Raw genomic sequence first — 19,064 nt, forward strand, 5'->3', positions numbered from 1 at the left:
ATCTTCGTAAAATAATTGATATTTTATCTCATAATATTTTTATTCTTTATTTTGCTTTAAAATGTTAAATAATTAATGAAAAGTTAAAGTATTTTTTTAAAAAAATTATTATTAAAAAAAAATAAAAAATAGAAAAGTGGGAATAAGAAATGACGTACTCTTTCCTATAAGATCGATTTAAAACTTTTTTTTTCCTATGTGAATTATTAACAAAATTTTATTCTTTTTTCAATTGCTCCTTCAAATTTTGTTCTATGCATTCTACAAAAACACACTTTGCACTTGAAAAATTTTACACTCCCGTTGGAAACTATAAAAAGGGTTTCGGTTAATTTTTATCCAACCCAATTTAAAATAAAAGTTGCAAGAGTAAATATCTAAATAATAGAGTAATTTTCTGATTAAATATTTTACTGTCTAATTTTATGCCATCTTCCGATAAATTAAAAATATAATTGCTTTTTAATAATCGAATTTGAAATAAATTGAGTTTAGTATTATAAAACGCAAGTTCGCTTTCTTGAATGTGAAATTTATTTCTATTAACGAGACATAGCATAAAATTCATGTTGAATTTCACAGCAGGTGTTATTTTTCTGCATATTTTATGCTGATTAGCTAAAATAAGATTATTGAAAAGAAAAGCTGTGCAGCAAACAGATTTTGATCGATGGGTTTATTAAACCCATTATTCTATGATATAGCATAACAATATAATGATCAGTGACAAAAAATATTTTTTAAACTTTAAAAAAGAAAATCAGGGTAGAAGTGATTTCTTTTGTGTGATAGAATGAGGATCACTTAAAAATACCTCTGCGAGCAATTAAATACTTTGAATTGAATGTCACCAAAACAGAGAAGGCCACAGGCTAGAAAGGACCGAAAGAAAAACCTCTGATTTTAAACCCATTAGTAAGCCACCTAGACTGCATTTAGAACTTAGTAGGAAGCAAAATAAAACGTAAAAAATCCTCACCGCATTTCGTTTCCCATCGCCAATTAGCATGCCTCTAACCACCGTCCACGCCCAATAAGGTAGAAAAAAGTATACACACACACAAAAGCGCTCGCCAAACCCCTACGGGCTGTATTTATAAAACAGCCGCCGCCATGTTAGGCTTAACTGACGCCAGTACGAGTGACTTTTTTCATTATACTTTTATTTTTCTTGAGTTGTCTGTCAGTCATGAAATGGAATATTAGGCATGCAGACATGTCACGCGTAATTATACAGTTTTTCTTCTTCTCTCTTTTCGCCATTACGTCTGTCTGTCCATCGCGTAGAATTTTTTCTTCGATTCTATGACAAGAGCCATTTTTTTTCTTTTCTTCATCTGTCATTTTTCTGCTGTGTGTGAAAAAGCAGTACCCTAAAGCGATCTGTAGCTGAAATTTCATCAGAATCAATATCAAGTAAGAGAAACCGCATTTAGGGACGGATCAGGACAAGGTAGGTGGACGCATAGGACGACCCAAGAGGCTGGACGGGACAACCTATTTGTGTGAACAGAGTTTGAATTGTAAACTCGCACGTCAGGGTCAAAAACGCAGACAACCGTAAAAAATGAAGGTCCTCTTTCACAAAATGTATGTTTTTGTGAACTCTCATGTAATGTTAAGAGTAATAAATACGTGTAATAAACTCGTCAGGGAGTTATATTGCTTTTGAGAGCCTTATGTATGATGTTCCCAAAATGATCATATCTGCGTTTATTAATTTTCTTGCAAAGGGAACGAGACTGTCGCTTTGCTTTTTTTTTCCCTATTGTGACACCCTGATATGAGTGGTTGATTTTTCTTTCTAAATGCAAAGGAATGTACATTTTATAAAATCAATTTCTTTCTCAAATAATTTTAATGTTGTCATTTTACTGAACAGTCGAACTTAAGGGGAGAAAAAGAGAGAGGAGAAAGGAAGAAAGGATACATCAAAGATACATAATAGGTTTACTTTTAATAAATAGTTTTTACTTTTAATTAAAAACAATTACCATATATGTCAATACAGACAGTACTAAAAGTACAGACAACTGTTAAGAATGACAATAAAAAAAAATTGCATTCACAATTTAGGCTAAATTAGAAACAAACTGCATTCTCAATTTTCGTAAAAAATATCTTACATTTAACTTTCAAGTTTTCACAACTCCTAAATATTAATTAATAATTATTTATTAATTAATAATTAACAAAGGAGAATTATTTATTAGAGGAAATAGCAAAAAACTATATTTCCTATTTGTTTTATAATGTTTAAAGTATCAATTAATATTATTATTATTATTTTACAAATACTTGGACTGTTGGTTTAGATCGATAAATGTATACAATTATTAAGAATTCGTTCTTCTCATTAAATTTAGAAAAAATACATACGCTACATACCTGAACGTAGAATAGAGCTCGTAAAGTAGACATTTTTAGCAATTTTGTTTTTTTTAAAAAATGGTAAAAATTGTTGTTTTTTGGAAAATGTATAGGTATATAATATTTCTGCTTGCATGTATCAATTCTCCGACGTACTCAAGATACATATCAAAACAAGTTAAAATGTACGCAAATGCGTCATATTAGAATACATAGTTTTTCGTTAGGAATAGACATGTTTTTTTATTTAAAGAAATATAGCCTATCTATGAAATATCAATTGATCGTTTTTTAAAATAAGTTAGAAAGAGTATTTTAATGATTTTGCTCCTAATCACTTGTACTTATAGTATCAACTAGTATTATTATTATTATTATTTTACAAATATTTGGACCATTGCTTTAGGTCAATAAATGTATACAATTATTAGCAATTCGCTCTTCTAATTAAATTTAGTAAAAATACGTTCGCTGCACACCTCATAGAAGAATAGATCTCGTAAAGTAGACAAGTTTAGCACATTTTTTAAAAAATTATATCAAGTACATTATATTCAGCACATTGTATCAATTCTCCGATGTACTCAAGATACATATCAAAACAAGTTAAAATGTACACAAATGCGTCATATTAGAATACATAGTTTTTCGTTAGGAATGGACATGTTTTTTAATTTAAAGAAATATAACCTATCTATGAAGTATCAATTGATCGTTTATAAAGTAAGTTAGAAAGAATATTTTAATGATTTTGCTCCTAACCACTTATACTTATAGTATCAATTATTATTATTATTATTTTACAAATACTTGGACTATTGCTTTAGATCAATGAATGTATACAATTATTAACAATTCGTTCTTCTCATTAAATTTAGAAAAAATACATACGCTACATACCTGAACGTAGAATAGAGCTCGTAAAGTAGACATTTTTAGCAATTTTGTTTTTTTTAAAAAATGGTAAAAATTTTTGTTTTTTGGAAAATACATAAGTATATAATGTTTCTGCCTGCATATATCAATTCTCCGATGTACTCAAGATACATATCAAAACAAGTTAAAATGTGCACAGATGCGTCATATTAGAATACATAGTTTTTCGTTAGGAATAGAGATGTTTTTTTATTTAAAGAAATATAGCCTATCTATGAAATATCAATTGATCGTTTTTAAAGTAAGTTAAAAAGAGTATTTTAATAATTTTGCTCCTAATCACTTATACTATGTACTCTTATTAGTTTCAAATATTTCAAATTAGAAATCAAATAAACGTTATGAAACTATGTAATTTTTGATAAATATTTCTAAAACGTTAAAACTAGTCTAAAGTCAAATGTTTTTATTCATTTATTTATTTCATTTCTGTCAATATTAAACAATTTGAACCAATCTTAAAGCAATTATTTAAAGAAAAAAATTTAACATAAAATTTATACCCATTACAGAAACAATTTATTTCATGCTTCCATCATTAACAAAAACAAAAATACTAGTTAAATATACATTTCCTAGTGTTTATATAGAAACTTAAGTAGTGGGTTTATTTCATAATCAAAATTGTTTTTAAAACTTACGCTTTAATTCCTTAATACGTTTTATGAAATTTAAATACATAACCAAGTGCACTGTTTCTATTGAATTAATAATAGTAGTAAAATATTATCAAATTAAATTGAAAATTCTTAGCAAAAAATTGTTAATGCATACAAGAATTAATCAGATTGCAAATTGATTAAATAGCCTTGAATTTCGACAATAGTCTAGATAAGGTTTAATACCTAAAAGCAATATAATTGAATAGACTATTGTTTATTTTCTATGAATAAAAATCAAGGTTTATGCCTTTTTTTCAATGGCTATAATGTAAATCGTTTTAATGAATTTTACCAATCCAATTTAAAGATGCATTATGCATTTTTTAAGGGAAAAAAATATCTGTTTGCTTCAAATAATTCTTTAACAAAATGAGCTTTAAGTTTTTGTTTTCATTGTTCTTAATTTTGACCTTTTAAAGAGGAACTTAAAAATTCGGTTCCTTATCTAAAAACTAATTGTTTTTTTAATAAATAATCAATTATACAAGAGGAAAAAAAGTCTGGTGAAATTACCATACTACATGGAAATGGCATTTCTAAAAAAAGTAGAAAAAAAAAACATAATTCTGGTTAATGGCATTTCTAAAAAAAGGAGGGGGAAAAAACATAATTCTGGTTAATATAATCAAAAGATACGGTATTAAATCAATACATTCGGTAATTTTTTCCATTCATATGGCAACGGTTTATCAAAATATTTGGTTTTTAAAATTTTAGTTCTTACAACAACTTATTTAGTTCAAAATTCAAAACTGAAAAGTAAAAAAAGTTTTTTTTTATGCTATGCTCTAATTAAGGCACCATGATAAAATTACCAAAATTAACCACATGTACCAAATTTTAACACACATTATAAAACAGTATTTTATTGTTAATTTTACCAAAATCATTACCAACGTGCTTCGGTAAAAATTACAGATGTTTTGGTGTTTCCATAGAGCTGGAAACATGATAAAATTTACCATATTATGGTAGTTTTGAGCATAATTTTTTTCTCAGTGTAGCTAGTAGTGCTTTAGGTTAAGCAAAATGAATTTTTTTTTGCTGTTAACGAAATTTTTTAAGCGGAAAAAAATTTATTTGCACCAATCTAAAAATATGCTATAATAAAAAATAAGAATTTTTTAAGAGGCAGATATTTATGGGAGCAAAGAAAGAATTTCTTGAAAAAGTAAAGAATAATGGAAGAGAAACTATCCCAGAATTGTGTTTCATTGTTATGAACTTTCTTTCATGCTTTTTAATCTCAATGAAAGAAATAAAAAAAAATTTCATTTGGCATTACATATAAGAATTTGTGTTCGATTTTTTGACAACATAGTTTCCCATCAAGCTAATTTAAACAAACTATTCTTTTACCACGAGGTATTTTTCCTGTGTAATATTTTTTATCTCGGGATTTTATCCGGATATCATATCATTTTGGATATCGTGCTATAAGTGGCATTACATTTCTAACACGCGATATTTTGTTCATTACGCGTTAATTTAACTTCATACATTTCTATCACTCGATATCCAATTTTCCAATATCTAATTCAGATTAAATGAATTTATAAATAATTTTATTACTTTTGCAAATATTGTATAAAATGAGACAAATCTAAATATTTTTCGCTTTAATTGAATTTTTAATAAGGGAAAAAATCTGTTTTGAACCAATTATAAAAAACTACTTTCATAAGAAATTAGTTATTTTTTGAGAAAGATATTTATAGAGAAATAAGTAAAAAAAGGAAATTAATTAATTTTATTTAAATTAAAATTAATTATAAATTAATTAATTTTAAATATGATGAAAATCCGATCGATGTGAAATCATGCGAAAATTATTGTTCAAATTTTTATAAGGCACACAAAGTATTGTGAGTTTAACTATTTTCTGTCTGAAAATTTTATCCTAAATATAAAATTTTCCAATTTTTTTTTGTCAGTACATACAACAGTGTGTGTCCGAATTTTTTTTTACAATACGTACAACAATGTATGTCCGATTATTTTCTATACTGTATGCAATAATGTGAGGCCGATTTCTTTTAATTATACATACAACAATGAGTGATCGATTGCTTATTTTCTTTTTGAAAATACATATAACACTATGTGCCGATTTTTCTTTTTGATAATTCACTCAACAATGTGTATCCGATTTTTTTGTTTGTTAATTCATACAACAATGTGTGTCTGATTCCAAATTGTCCGTTTGATAAAACATACAACAATGTGCGTCTAATTTGCTTTACTAATGAAACATACAAATGTGTGTCCGATTTTCTTTGATAATACATATAACAATGAGTGTCCAATTTTTTTTCTTTTTTTGATAATATGTGCTAATTTTCCTTTTTGATAATTCACCTACAATAATGTGTGACTGATTCCAAATTTTCCTTTTGATAAAATATACAACTATGAATCTCCGATTTTATTTTATTTATTTATTTATTTTTTTGATGATACATACAAAAATGGAAGTCTAATTTTTTTTGCTAATAAAATATACAAATGTGTGTCTGATTTTATTTATTTATTTTTTTTTTGTTGTTGATAATACATACACAACAATGAGTGTCCGGTTTTTTTCTTCTTTTCTTGATAATACATACAACAATGTACGTCTGATTTTTTTTTTTTTTTTTGGATAGTGCATAACATAATGTGTTTCAAATTTGTTTCCCTAATAAAGCATTCAACAACATGTGCCCGATTTTTTTTCTTTTTTAACAGTACATACAACAATGTGTGCCAGATTTTTTATGCAGTTATCGGATTTATTATAGTTATTTATAAATATTTTGAACTTGATCTTGTTTGAACAAACTCTACTTTTACCACAGGGCATTTTTTTTCGTGTAATGTTTTTTTTTGTTCCACCCGATATTATATTTTTATACACAGCATACCAATACACGTATTACAACGAATACTGTATCCAAAACAGAATTAAATCATTTTCGTGATTATTGAACTTTTAAAAATAAGAAAAAGAATAAAGAAAAAACTATTTTTTGAAAAGAAAAACTGCTACCGTAAAAGAATCGAATCTTTCGTAAGGGAAGAAAAAAAATATTTTTCAGTGTCAACTTCAGTCATGCAGGAAATTATGTAATTCAAGAGTAGTTTTTATTAGGTAGAAAATACCATCTATTTGAAATCGCGCAAAATTATATGTTGACAGAAAGCCCCGAAGATTGAAGAAGTGGAAAAAAGAGAAGAAAAAGAAAAAATCGCTACATGTTCCATAATTTTCTTCATTTTTCAAAACAACGACACAAACGCAGTTCCACATTTTTTGAAATGTTAATGATCGCTCAACCGGAACTTGTAGGCGTTAAAATGGTAGTTTTTAAATCTAAATATCATCGAACATCTCAGCAAATATTAGTAATTTACGAATTAATTTCTTTTCTTTCTGGAGGAATCATCAATAAATTTTAAAGTGGTTTTTTAAGAATAACTAAAATGTGCACTTCAAAATATGAAAAGTAATCATTATTTTATATGAAGAATTTCAAATGAGTTTTGAAGACATATTGGGATTTCTTATAAACTAAATTAATACGTAGAATAATAAATTTTAGCGAAAAATTTAAATTTCTAAGTAAAATTTGTGGCTTTTTTTTTTTAAAAGATAAAATTTAATGTTTTGATTATTATATTTCTTTGTTTATCTAAAAATTAATTCTTATTTAAACAATCTAAATTTTAAATTGAAATGAAATTAGGATTCTTTGTTAATCCGTTAAAAATTATTTTAAATAAAAAATTTGTATTTGAAGGTTTCCATTAATGGGCCATTTAAATAAAACGATCTCTGAAGTATTCTAATTTGACAAATTTATAGTTCTGTACATGTTAATGTAAATATTACTTTCCATACTATGCATATTTAGATATAAATATAAAGATTATTAAATATTAAATAAATATTGCAAAAATAAAAACAAAGTGCATTTGGCCCAATGACAGAAACTGGTGTTAAATGAATATTGGAAAAATAAATACGAAGTGCATTTGGCCCAATGACAGAAACTGGTGTTAAAATAAATATTGGAAAAATAAAAACAAAGTGCATTTGGCCCAGTGGCAGAAACTGGTGTTAAAATAAATATTGGAAAAATAAAAACAAAGTGCATTTGGCCCAGTGGCAGAAACTGGTGTTAAATAAATATTGGAAAAATAAAAACAAAGTGCATTTGGCCCAGTGGCAGAAACTGATGTTAAACAAATATTGGAAAAATGAAAACAAAGTGCATCTGGTCCAATGGCAGAAACTGGTCACCTCTACCGAGTCATTATCAATGGGACTTTAGCTATTACAAAATACTAGCATCAGTAATATGTTTACAGTTGGGCCACAAGTAGCCCAATCATAGCAAGTAGCAGTCAGTAAATAACATGTGCGTGAAGAATTCAATTATATAATTATTCCTAATATATTTAAATAACTCTGATTCAACACTCTTTTAAATATGCTATTATTAGTAACTATTTAAACAATTTCAACGTCTCACTGATATCAATGCTTCGATTACACTGAAAACTTAAAACAAAAGTACGAATTAGTCCAGGAACATTGTTGAATTAACTCGTTGTCAAGTTTGTTATTTTCAAATTTCATAACATATATGAAACAGTCATTAAATTGTGCTTGGCTTTTAATAAATGCAAAATATTAGAAGTGGCACAACTAAAGAGCCATTTCCTTCCTCAATAATAGTGTAAAACATTTATGAAACTTAAAATGATTTTTGAATGCAAATTTAATGTAGTTGGAGTAAGTTTTTTTTAATTATTTTTTTATTATATACATATCCGTCGCTGAACAGCAGACCCAATTTTATGGGTTTACGACTACTAATGTTCAACTCCGTAGCCCTGAAATTTTGAACCAATCCAGAAGATAAGGAAACTCATAGATCAGTTCTCCCAGAGGTATTGATTTGTTATGGGAACATGAAGGATTTTGCGACTCGACAGATTTAACGTGCATCAAACACCATTTACTACAAGGGGAGTCATCAGCCGGCGGCTATCGAACCCACGAACTCTTGGACATGGGCCCAGCTCCGTACCAACCAGGCTATCTCGGCATAGTTGGAGTAAGTTGTTATAATGCTTTGCACCATTATACTATGCTGTTAGAATTTTCATTCTAAATTTATGGTAAAATAACCGTCAACAGTCTGTTCAGTCAATTAACTGTAAAGTTTACGGTAAAGAATATTTTTCATCTTAACGGTTTTGAAACCATTTACAACTAGTATAGTTACTAAATCATGAATACAAAACTACACGGTTTTTTAACCATTTACAGCTACCACGGTTTCAAAACCATAAAAAATGGAGATTTTACTGGACATAGAAGCTAGACTTTTCGTTAGGTAATGGTCAGTGGAGGGTGCAGGACACTCTTCATGCGTTAAAGGGAATGGAAGCGTCAACGCTGGGATTCGAACCCCCCTTAATTCAGTCATGTGATTAATAGATAAGCTATCTCGGCTAGAATACATACGCAGTTGCATGGAACTAAGTTGCATCATTAAGTGGGCTTGGTTGATGCAATAAAATTCTAGTTAGTTTACCCTTTTATCTTTAAAAAAATGGTTAATAAACGATTTTTCTCGCTGTTAACAATATGAGAACCTTCCTATTTATTGTTATTAGACTGTTTTGTTTAAATATGGTAAAATAACAATTAAATAGATTGTTATGTAGCCATTTTTTTCGAGAAATTTCTAACTAAGAACTAAGTTGCATCATTAAGTGAGCTTAGTTGAGGCATTAAATTCTAGTTATTTAACACTTTTAGTTAAAAAAAAAAGTTAATGAACGATTTTTCTCACTGCTAACAGTTTGATTACCATCTTATTTATGGTTATTAGACTGTTTTGTTTAAATATGGTAAAATAACAATTAAATTGATTGTTATCTAGCCGTTTTTTCCGAGAAATTTCTAACAGTGTACCATAAGATACTTAGCTGGGAAAGTGACCTAATCTTTCAGCCTTTTTTTATGTTAGCATAAATTTTAGAGTTGAAATTTAGTAATTCTGTATATAATGCAAAATTAAATTTTGTATTTTTCAGTTGTATACAGTAGAATGAATTTTAGGTTATTTTTTATAAAATGCAAGCGATTTCCAAAAGAAAGAACTTCAATTGAAATGAATTTGCTTTCCTATGCTTTCATAACGCATGGATTTTTTCTATCATTGCTTACTCCTTTCAAAATCCATAAGTTAATTCTTATATGCTTTAATCTGTAATTCTATGTGATCTAATAATTCTTGTGTATCAAAGCGATTCAAGAATAAATGAAGTTTGAAAGTTAACTTCGAGTGAAATCGAAATTGCATTCCATATTTAAAATTATTATCTGTACTCAAAATTGGATTTTGTAAACAAAATTTTATTCTATATTCAATACACTCAAAAGTTAATCTCATATTAAAAATTTATTTCCTTACTAAAAATTAGATTCCATATTCAGAATTAGATTCGATATTCAAAATTAGATTTCTAAATTAAAATTAAAATTTTCGATTCAAATTTTAATTTATTTTAATGGCTTCTAAAATCACTATAATAGGCACTAATATGCTAGGTGTGCGTTAGATCATTAAATCTAATGCAAATCGAAAGGAAATTTTGAATTAAAAAGTATATAGAGCAACAAAATTATAAAAAGAGGTGCAATTAAAAGTGACAAGGTTTTAAATTACTAATTTTGAACAAAAGAAAAATATTAAAATGACGTTTTTATACTAATTAGCGCAAATGTAAAATGGGCTACTAGACATTTCCAAATCAAAATCTGTTTTTTGGGTTTCCGACTACTAATCCTCAACTCTGTAGCCTTGTGATTTTGAACCCAATCCAAAAGACAAGGGAACTCCTGGATCAAGTATGCGGAGAAATTTGCCTTCATGGAGGACTTTTCGTTGGAACTAACCCGCATTGGCGTTACATGGTGAGGAAGACCTCAAGAATCTTCCAAAGTTAGCCTGATAACAAGGGAATTTTAACCCATGGTCCGTCTACCTCTGAGGATATTTCATATCAGCACTGCTCTCGATGCAAGCCGGATGTGAAATTCGTATCGACCAGCCATGGCTGGGATTCGAGCCCGGTTTACCTCATTGAAAGGCAGACGCTCTACCATTATTTGAATTATTTTATTTTTATAATTTTATATCCGTCGTTGAACAGCCGATCCCACTTAATGGGTTTACGACTACTAATGTTCAACTCCGTAGCCTTGTAATTTTGAACCCAATCCAGAAGACAAGGGAACTCCTGGATCGAGTATTGGGAGAAATTTGCCTTCGTGGAAGACTTTTTGATGGAGCTAACCCGTATTTGCGTTACATGGAGAGGAAGACCACGAGAACCTACTACGGTTAGCCTAACGGCAAAATTCTAAAGAGAAACAATTCAAATTTACCAATTTTCAAATTAGTTATTTTCTCCCGATAAGATAAAATCGCAAGGACCACTGCTGTTTTCTGAATGCACAAAGGCTGTATGCTGAAAGGGCCATGCTTGCAGAGGAACTTATTAGAGTTTTTTTCTTTTTCTTTTTTTTTTTTACGAAAATCTAATTTTTTTTGTAAGTTAAAGCAATCCCAAGTGCTTTTTCGCTAGTTTTTTCCACTCCTTTTTTGCTTTACATTGCATTTTATTTTGCCATGTAAGACTTTGAAACTTGAAATTACGAAGGTGCGTTGAAAAATTTACAAGGAATGAAAAGAAATAAAAAATAAAAGTAAATTCGATTTCATTATTAGTTCCAGAATAATTAACCGTTAAACTTTTAGTAGAAAAAAAAACATGTTGGCTGATCTACTGTCTGTTGAAATGCATGAAATTTGGCGCTCTGATAAAGGACCATTATGAATTTAAAAAATTAACTGGAGTTTCTTGGAAATATTTACTTGTTCAAAAGTTTTTGCAATATTAAGTGTTTTTTGTACAATTTTTTTCCCCTTTAAATGATAACTACTTAACAATTGCTGTAAAAATAATGTATATGTCGCAATTTATATTTTGTAAGGTCTCGCTTGACTTCATGTCAAAAGTAATTAAAAAAATTTATTAATTAAATTATGAGAGAAAAATTAAATTTTGCCTATTAGAAATCTCAATTTATATCCAAATTTTTAACGATAAAAACTGAAGAAAAATAAAAACTTTTTTCCAATGCTAACTGTTTTACGATTTAAGGTCGTCGTTTCATATTATTTACAAGTACTAGACGTACTTTTTATTTATTACTTCTTATTGGAGTACACATTATACATTCCAAAGTTTAATTTTTTGTTCTAAAGTACAATTGGATATTTTTTAAATCCAGGTATCTTTTCCTTTCGCAACGGTTTACATGTTAATAAAATGTGTTTTTGCAAAATTATACAAATGACATATTTTCTGAACTAAATTATCTTTTATTATCGACTTCATAAGGAAAAAGAAAAAAACAACGATAAACAGGAAGCAACTGGCTGATGAGCGGAGCAAACAGGGAGCTAGGAATGAGCCTCCTTGTGTTAAAACGAAAGTAATAAAAGGATTTGTTACATTAAATAAGACAAAAGTTAAAATATAAAAGCAAATATCAAAACAAGACATAATGTTATAGTTGCAGGAATTATTTTTTAAATAGAAAAGAAAAACGAGTTCGACTATCATTAAGTTCTTAATCTGGAAAATAGTTTTTTATTGGTTTCAATAATGATCAATCACCTATCCTAAAATATTTAAAGTAGACGTCGTATAATGCAAATTAAATATTAATAAAAAATTTAACTAAATATTGATGTACATTCTTTCCATACACGATATAAGTTTACTTGTGTAATAAAGTAATATTTTATGCATGGAAACAAATTTAAAAAACAATCGGGAGATAAAAGAATATCTTACTGTTTATTTATTACAGTAAATTCAATTAAATGAATTCAAGCTCAAAAGGTTTAAATTATCTAGGTTTATTAGCTTTTATTTTATAAATATTTAAAAAATCTAATGTTTTGGTAATTTTTGATTTTTTTTTTAAAATTCCATTTATTTTGAAAGATTTCTCGTTAGATTTTTAGGTAAAATTTTCAAATCAGAAATCTATAATGAAATTCATCATTCTTTCTAATATGAAATTCAAAAGAATATTTGTAAAAATAGTTCATTTTTGTTCTTAAATCTTCTTGATTCAGAAACAGATATTTTCTTTTAAACAATAGAAGAAGAAAAAGTGTTAAATTCTTTTTCTTTTAAATTAATTGCCATTTTAAGTTTTGTATTGTTTCTATTATATTAAAGATCTATAAATGTTAACGTTCAAAAAATGTTTGTTAAATATTTTTAATGACTTTTAATTTTTTTTTTAAATTCTAAAATATTTATTCGTAATACTGAGAATATCATATTTAATTTAGTTAAAGAGACGTATATGTTTATTAATGAACTAAATTATTTCTTCCTAACAAAACAAACATTTTTCAGTCAATATATTTTATTACAAAGCAGTAATACTTTAAATTTATATTTTACAAATATTTACGAAAATTAGTGATATGTTTTATACGATTTTCTTTGAAAATAATTTGTGAAAAATTAAATATACAAATATTGTATGATATTTATATGCATAATACACAGTATTACTTCAGATATAAATATTTTATTACTTTAGCTAATCAAAAATATTGCTTTATTCCTTTAAAGTATGTTGTTAATACAAAGCAAAATATTCCAAATGAAAAGATATATTTTGAAAAATATAAAAAATACATTATTTCGACAATATGCATCAACTTTAAATCATACCTACATCAAATTACACAGTAAAAAATTCTGGATAAAGTGATGTTAAAAAGTACTAGGACCCTGAATGCAGTATCCTTGAAATCCACTTTACCGTAATATCTATTTTTAGCGCAAAATTTTATACCACAATTTTCGTAGTGACATTTATTTAATTTTGCGTTGAAATGGATTTTACGGTAAAAAGTACTGACCCCCTGCGTGCTGGTACTTTTCACCGTAATTTGAACTGGAATTTCTTACGGTGCAAGGCATCAAATTAATTTCTTATTCAAATTAATTAATTAAGAAATTACATCAAATTTTGAAAATAAGGACATTTCGAAGTGCTAAGCAATTACAAGTTACTAAGCCATTTCTTTAAGCGCATCTATTTAATACGTAATTCAACTAAATTTCGATGCACCTATTATATTTGAATAACAACAAACTCAGATGTAAGTTTTACTGAATTCAAATTACAACAAAGCCATATCATTCTACATTATAATGAATACTTAATAATTAATGATACGTAACTAGTAATAGTTAATGATGCATAATTAATAATAATTAATGATACATAATTAATAATACATAGCGATAGAATATTACCTTACGTTTTAGTTAAATGAAATTTCTTTTAAGAAAAAGAAAAAACAATTTAAATGCAGTTTTGTGTGTTTTTATGCACACCTGTCGGAAAAATGACACTAAAGCCGCCAGCTGTCCGAGTTCCGCGGCGACATGACTTCAACAGCGTCAGTCTTGACAAATACGGAAACTTGTCCAAAATGACAGCGGCACGTAGGACGTATAATCCCGCTACCGAATCAATACCTTTACGTCAATCATCTCGTATGTGAAAGAATGACCACCGACGTTGATTTTTGCCGTCGAAATTAAAAACAAAACGGTACAAAAACACCTGTATATCAATTTCGCTAGCAGTAAATAAGATATAAAATATGTCTATTTATTATACCACTTTCTTATTTTGATAAAGAATTTTTTTTCTAATTCCAAATAAGATATATTTAGATTGTAAATAAATAAAAAATATTTAGATAATTACAATTAATGAATTAATTTAATTTTTCTTTATAAATTTTATGTTAATCCGTACCTGTCCGCCGGAGAGTTTAAACTTAAAAAAAAAGAAGATTTGAAATATATGTTCATAAATTATGATTAATTTTGTTTCTAAAGATTATAATTATTAGAAACAAAATTGTAGAAAACACCTGCTTATCAGTTTCATAGATAGTAAATAAAGTATGAAAAATGTATTATAAATAGTACCACTTTCTAATTTTCATAAAGATTTTCTTTTTAATTTTAAAGAGTAAATAAATGAAAAAACAATTTTCATAATAAGAAGTTAGTAAACTAATTTAATTTCCCCTTGTAATTTTTAGATTAATCCGAAACTGCCACCTTGAAGTTTCAAACTTAAGATTTCGCTTAAATAAATCTTAAAAATCATTGTGAGATTAGCTGCTTATTTTTATCATCTAGCAAAAAGTTTTGCATTAATAAACACATTCTTATTTTAAACTAAGTTTTAGTTTGAAAAGAATTTATCTGTATACTATCACCTTTTTATCGATGAATCTAGTAAATCTGGCAAGAATCGATGACAAAGCTTTGAATTGATATATTAATTCATCTTTTCAATTATTTATCTATTCAATAATCATTTTAATATTTTAAAAAAATTATGAAATATAGTTTAAAAAATTTGCTGAAACGATAACTTTTTAACAAAAGCTATGTGATGTTAATTCTATTTTTTTTTTAATTTTCCAACTCCTATAATTGAAAGTATTCTGTAAATATACATTAAAAAACAATATCATTTCCTATTTTACAGTTTAAAACTTTTCTGAAATGTTCATTTTTTTAAATATTATTAACTAACATGCTATAGCGTTTTAACAATCAAAAGAGAGTTGTGTATTAATTGTATTCATTTATCTTACGGTTTTTATTGTTATAAAATTTTTCTGGAATATAATTTAGAAATAATTAGCATGCACATTGGTATTTTTTTGTTTATCCTTAAAGTGTTAGCCCTGTATTATTTACACTTTACATAATTAAAAACATCCCTGACATGAGTTATGCAAAGCCAGTGAGCAGTCATGGCAACATTTCGGCAAATATTAGGGGTTGGGAAAATTATTTTCAATTCATTATTACTCACAGTATGTTTCTTACCTTTCATTCAGACTGAAATTTAAGACCAAAAATTATCGCATTTCAAAATTTCATTTATAAAAACATGTAATAAGTCATTAAGTTGATTGAATAGCATGTTTCATTGCGACCTGCTAAATAATGCAACTAAATAATGCAACTCAGCGGTGAGCAGAGCACATTTATTTTTACCTAGCAGACAAAAAATATTAACTACATATATCTATTCCCTGTTTTTGCAGATAAATCTTATAACTTTTCCACTGTGTCAATACAGAGCTTTGCCCTCTTGGGATGGCATGTTACAATAAATAATTGCAGTAAAATTATTTTTAAAATGTACTGAATGACCATACCATCACCAACACTGATTAAAGATAAAACAAGAATTATTATTTCATATTCAAACTTCAACATATTTTGATTTATTAATAAATGCTGATAAATGGTTTAATAAGCTTTAAAATGAAAATCTGATGCACAAACATTGTGCAATGCAATTTATTCTTATATTTAAAAAAAATTTAATCTAAATAAAAGGAATCAATAAAATGTATATAATAATAATTAATTTACCATTATGCCATTGAATCAAAATTATGAACTTATATTTTAAGATATAGCACAGGAAAAATGCACATTGTACATAATTTTTATTGAAATATTTATTAAATTTTATTTTAAAATTACAGATGAAAGATGAAATTAAAATGTACTTTTTTTTTAAATTTGTTGTGTTGCCTAACTGCTGATTTGTGGCTAACAGTAGAATAAGAATAAAATGTTTTAGATTTCAAAAACTGTTAATTTTAAGTTTTATTTATTTGTTATTTTTTTAATTTTATTTATTTATTTACCTTTTTTTTTACTCAAAGGTATTTAAATTTATGTTAATAATCTATAGATACTCCATATAAAGAAAATAATAATGACTGTATTTTTCCGGCGCTTTTTTTGGATTGCAGGCATTTCGAAGTATTTTTTACTATTATTTATTAATTGATTTATTTATTGCTATCTATTATCAGTATGAATTTCATTTTTTTTTTTTTACTTAGTTCAATGAATAGTCGAACTTATAACTTTTATAATTTCAAGGCTAATTAAAAACATATCGATTTTTACAACTATACGTATTAATTTCAAATCATTTACTGAAACAATATATGAAGGAAACATTATTCGGACTGCGTTTGCAATTTCATAGAACTTTTTTGGTAGCATGCTTGTCCTAGTACTTTTTTCTTGGCTTTTTATTTATTTATTTATTTATTTCTATTACTAGATTGAATTTCATCATATTTATTACTTATTTGAGCAAATAACGAAAGTAATAAATTTTATAATTTCAAAGCTAATTGAAAGGATAGTATATGAACACATTTACGGAACATTTACTGAAACAGTTTATGAAGGATACCTTATTTGGATTAAAACTGCATTTTCAAAGAACTTTATTTTTTATTGCAGGCTTTTCCTAGTACTTTTTACCGGGCTGTTTATTTATTTCTATTACTAGTATGAATTTCCCCTTATTTATTACTTACTTGAAAAAATAAACGAAGTAATAAATTTTATATTTTCAAAGCTAATTAGAAACATATTAATTTTTGCAAACTATGCATATTATTTGCAAAACATTTACTGAAACAATGGATGAAGGATACCTGCATCAAAACTGAGGAAAGCGCCATTTATTTACTTCAACAAATAATTGAAGTAATAAGTTTTATATTTTCGAAGCTTATTAGAAACATATTAATTTTTACGAACTATACATATTATTTGCAAAACATTTACCGAAACAAAGAGGAAGGATACCTGCATCTAAACTGAAGAAAGCTCCATTTATTACTTACTTGAACAAATAATTAAAGCAATAAATTTTATATTTTCAAAGCTAATTAGAGGCATATTAATTTTTACGAACTATTCTTATTATTTGCAAAATATTTACTGAAACAAAAAGGAAGTATACCTGCATCAAAACTGAAGAAAGCTCCATTTATTACTTACTTGAACAAATAATTATAGTAATAAGTTTTATATTTTCAAAGCTAATTAGAAACATTTTAATTTGCAAAACATTTACTGAAACAATGGATGAAGTATACCTGCATCAAAACTAAAGAAAGCTCCATTTATTACTTACTTGATCAAATAATTAAAGTAATAAGTTTTATAATTTCAAAGCTAATTAAAAGCATATTAATTTTACAAACTATGCATATTATTTGCAAAACATATACTAAAACAATATATAAAGGATACTTGCATCAGAACTGAAGAAAGCTCCATTTATTACTTACTTGAACAAATAATTAAAGTAATAAGTTTTATATTTTCGAAGCTAATTAGAAACATATTAATTTTTGCAAACTATACATATTATTTGCAAAACATTTACTGAAACAATATATGAATGATACCTGGATCAAAACTGAAGAAAGCTCCATTTCCTCTCACCATCAACGTCTGGAAAGAGATACAAAGTAACTCTGCATCATAAATCTGATTGTGCATTACAACGGAATTATGCACACTCTTAATGTTGAATGATAATAGTAATGAAATTCATTGCACCACACCCCTGGTGGGGTGGAAGCGGGGGCATATACTCGATCACATTTCCTGTGACTTTAATACACACATATGCCAGAAATAATATCCATAAGTTCTCGTGCAGAAATGCGTGATTGGTCATTAGCCAGCCTCTTTCCAGCCAGAGGGGTTCCATTCATTTCGGAACACGCCAAAATGACAATTCAGTAATAACAATGATGCTTCAAGACTTCATTGTTATGCGGGGGTAAGATTGGCGATACCAATTTGAGAACTTTTCCGACAAAAATTGCCGCTCTAGGGAAAACATCCAATACAGTTGAATTCGTTTGCCGTTCGTTATAAATAAAGATGATTTGTAATTTTACGAGCTTTATTCGGAATTTAAAGTTCAATTTTGGTTTGATGGGATCACTATTAGAATTCTTGATCTATGTTTAGGGAGTTATAAATATAAATGTAAGGATTAAATTGCGTCAAAGTTAAGTTAATTGCGATTTGTGGACATTGATACATTACGCTTCAAACAGTAAG

General features: G+C 27.1%; 1 long non-coding RNA gene across 1 annotated transcript in view; it reads right to left on the reverse strand.

The window, feature by feature from the left end:
• Positions 1 to 18,525, reverse strand: part of LOC107448626 (uncharacterized) — a 36,371-nt gene extending 17,846 nt beyond the window's left edge. The window contains exon 1 of the long non-coding RNA XR_001584673.3: positions 18,398 to 18,525. This is a non-coding gene — a long non-coding RNA (uncharacterized LOC107448626). The remainder of the gene's footprint in view (positions 1 to 18,397) is intronic.
• Positions 18,526 to 19,064: the final 539 nt, after the last annotated feature.

Source organism: Parasteatoda tepidariorum, chromosome 4, assembly GCF_982258835.1.
Source record: "Parasteatoda tepidariorum strain Cologne lab strain chromosome 4, Ptep-v5.0, whole genome shotgun sequence".
Lineage (NCBI taxonomy): Eukaryota > Metazoa > Arthropoda > Arachnida > Araneae > Theridiidae > Parasteatoda > Parasteatoda tepidariorum.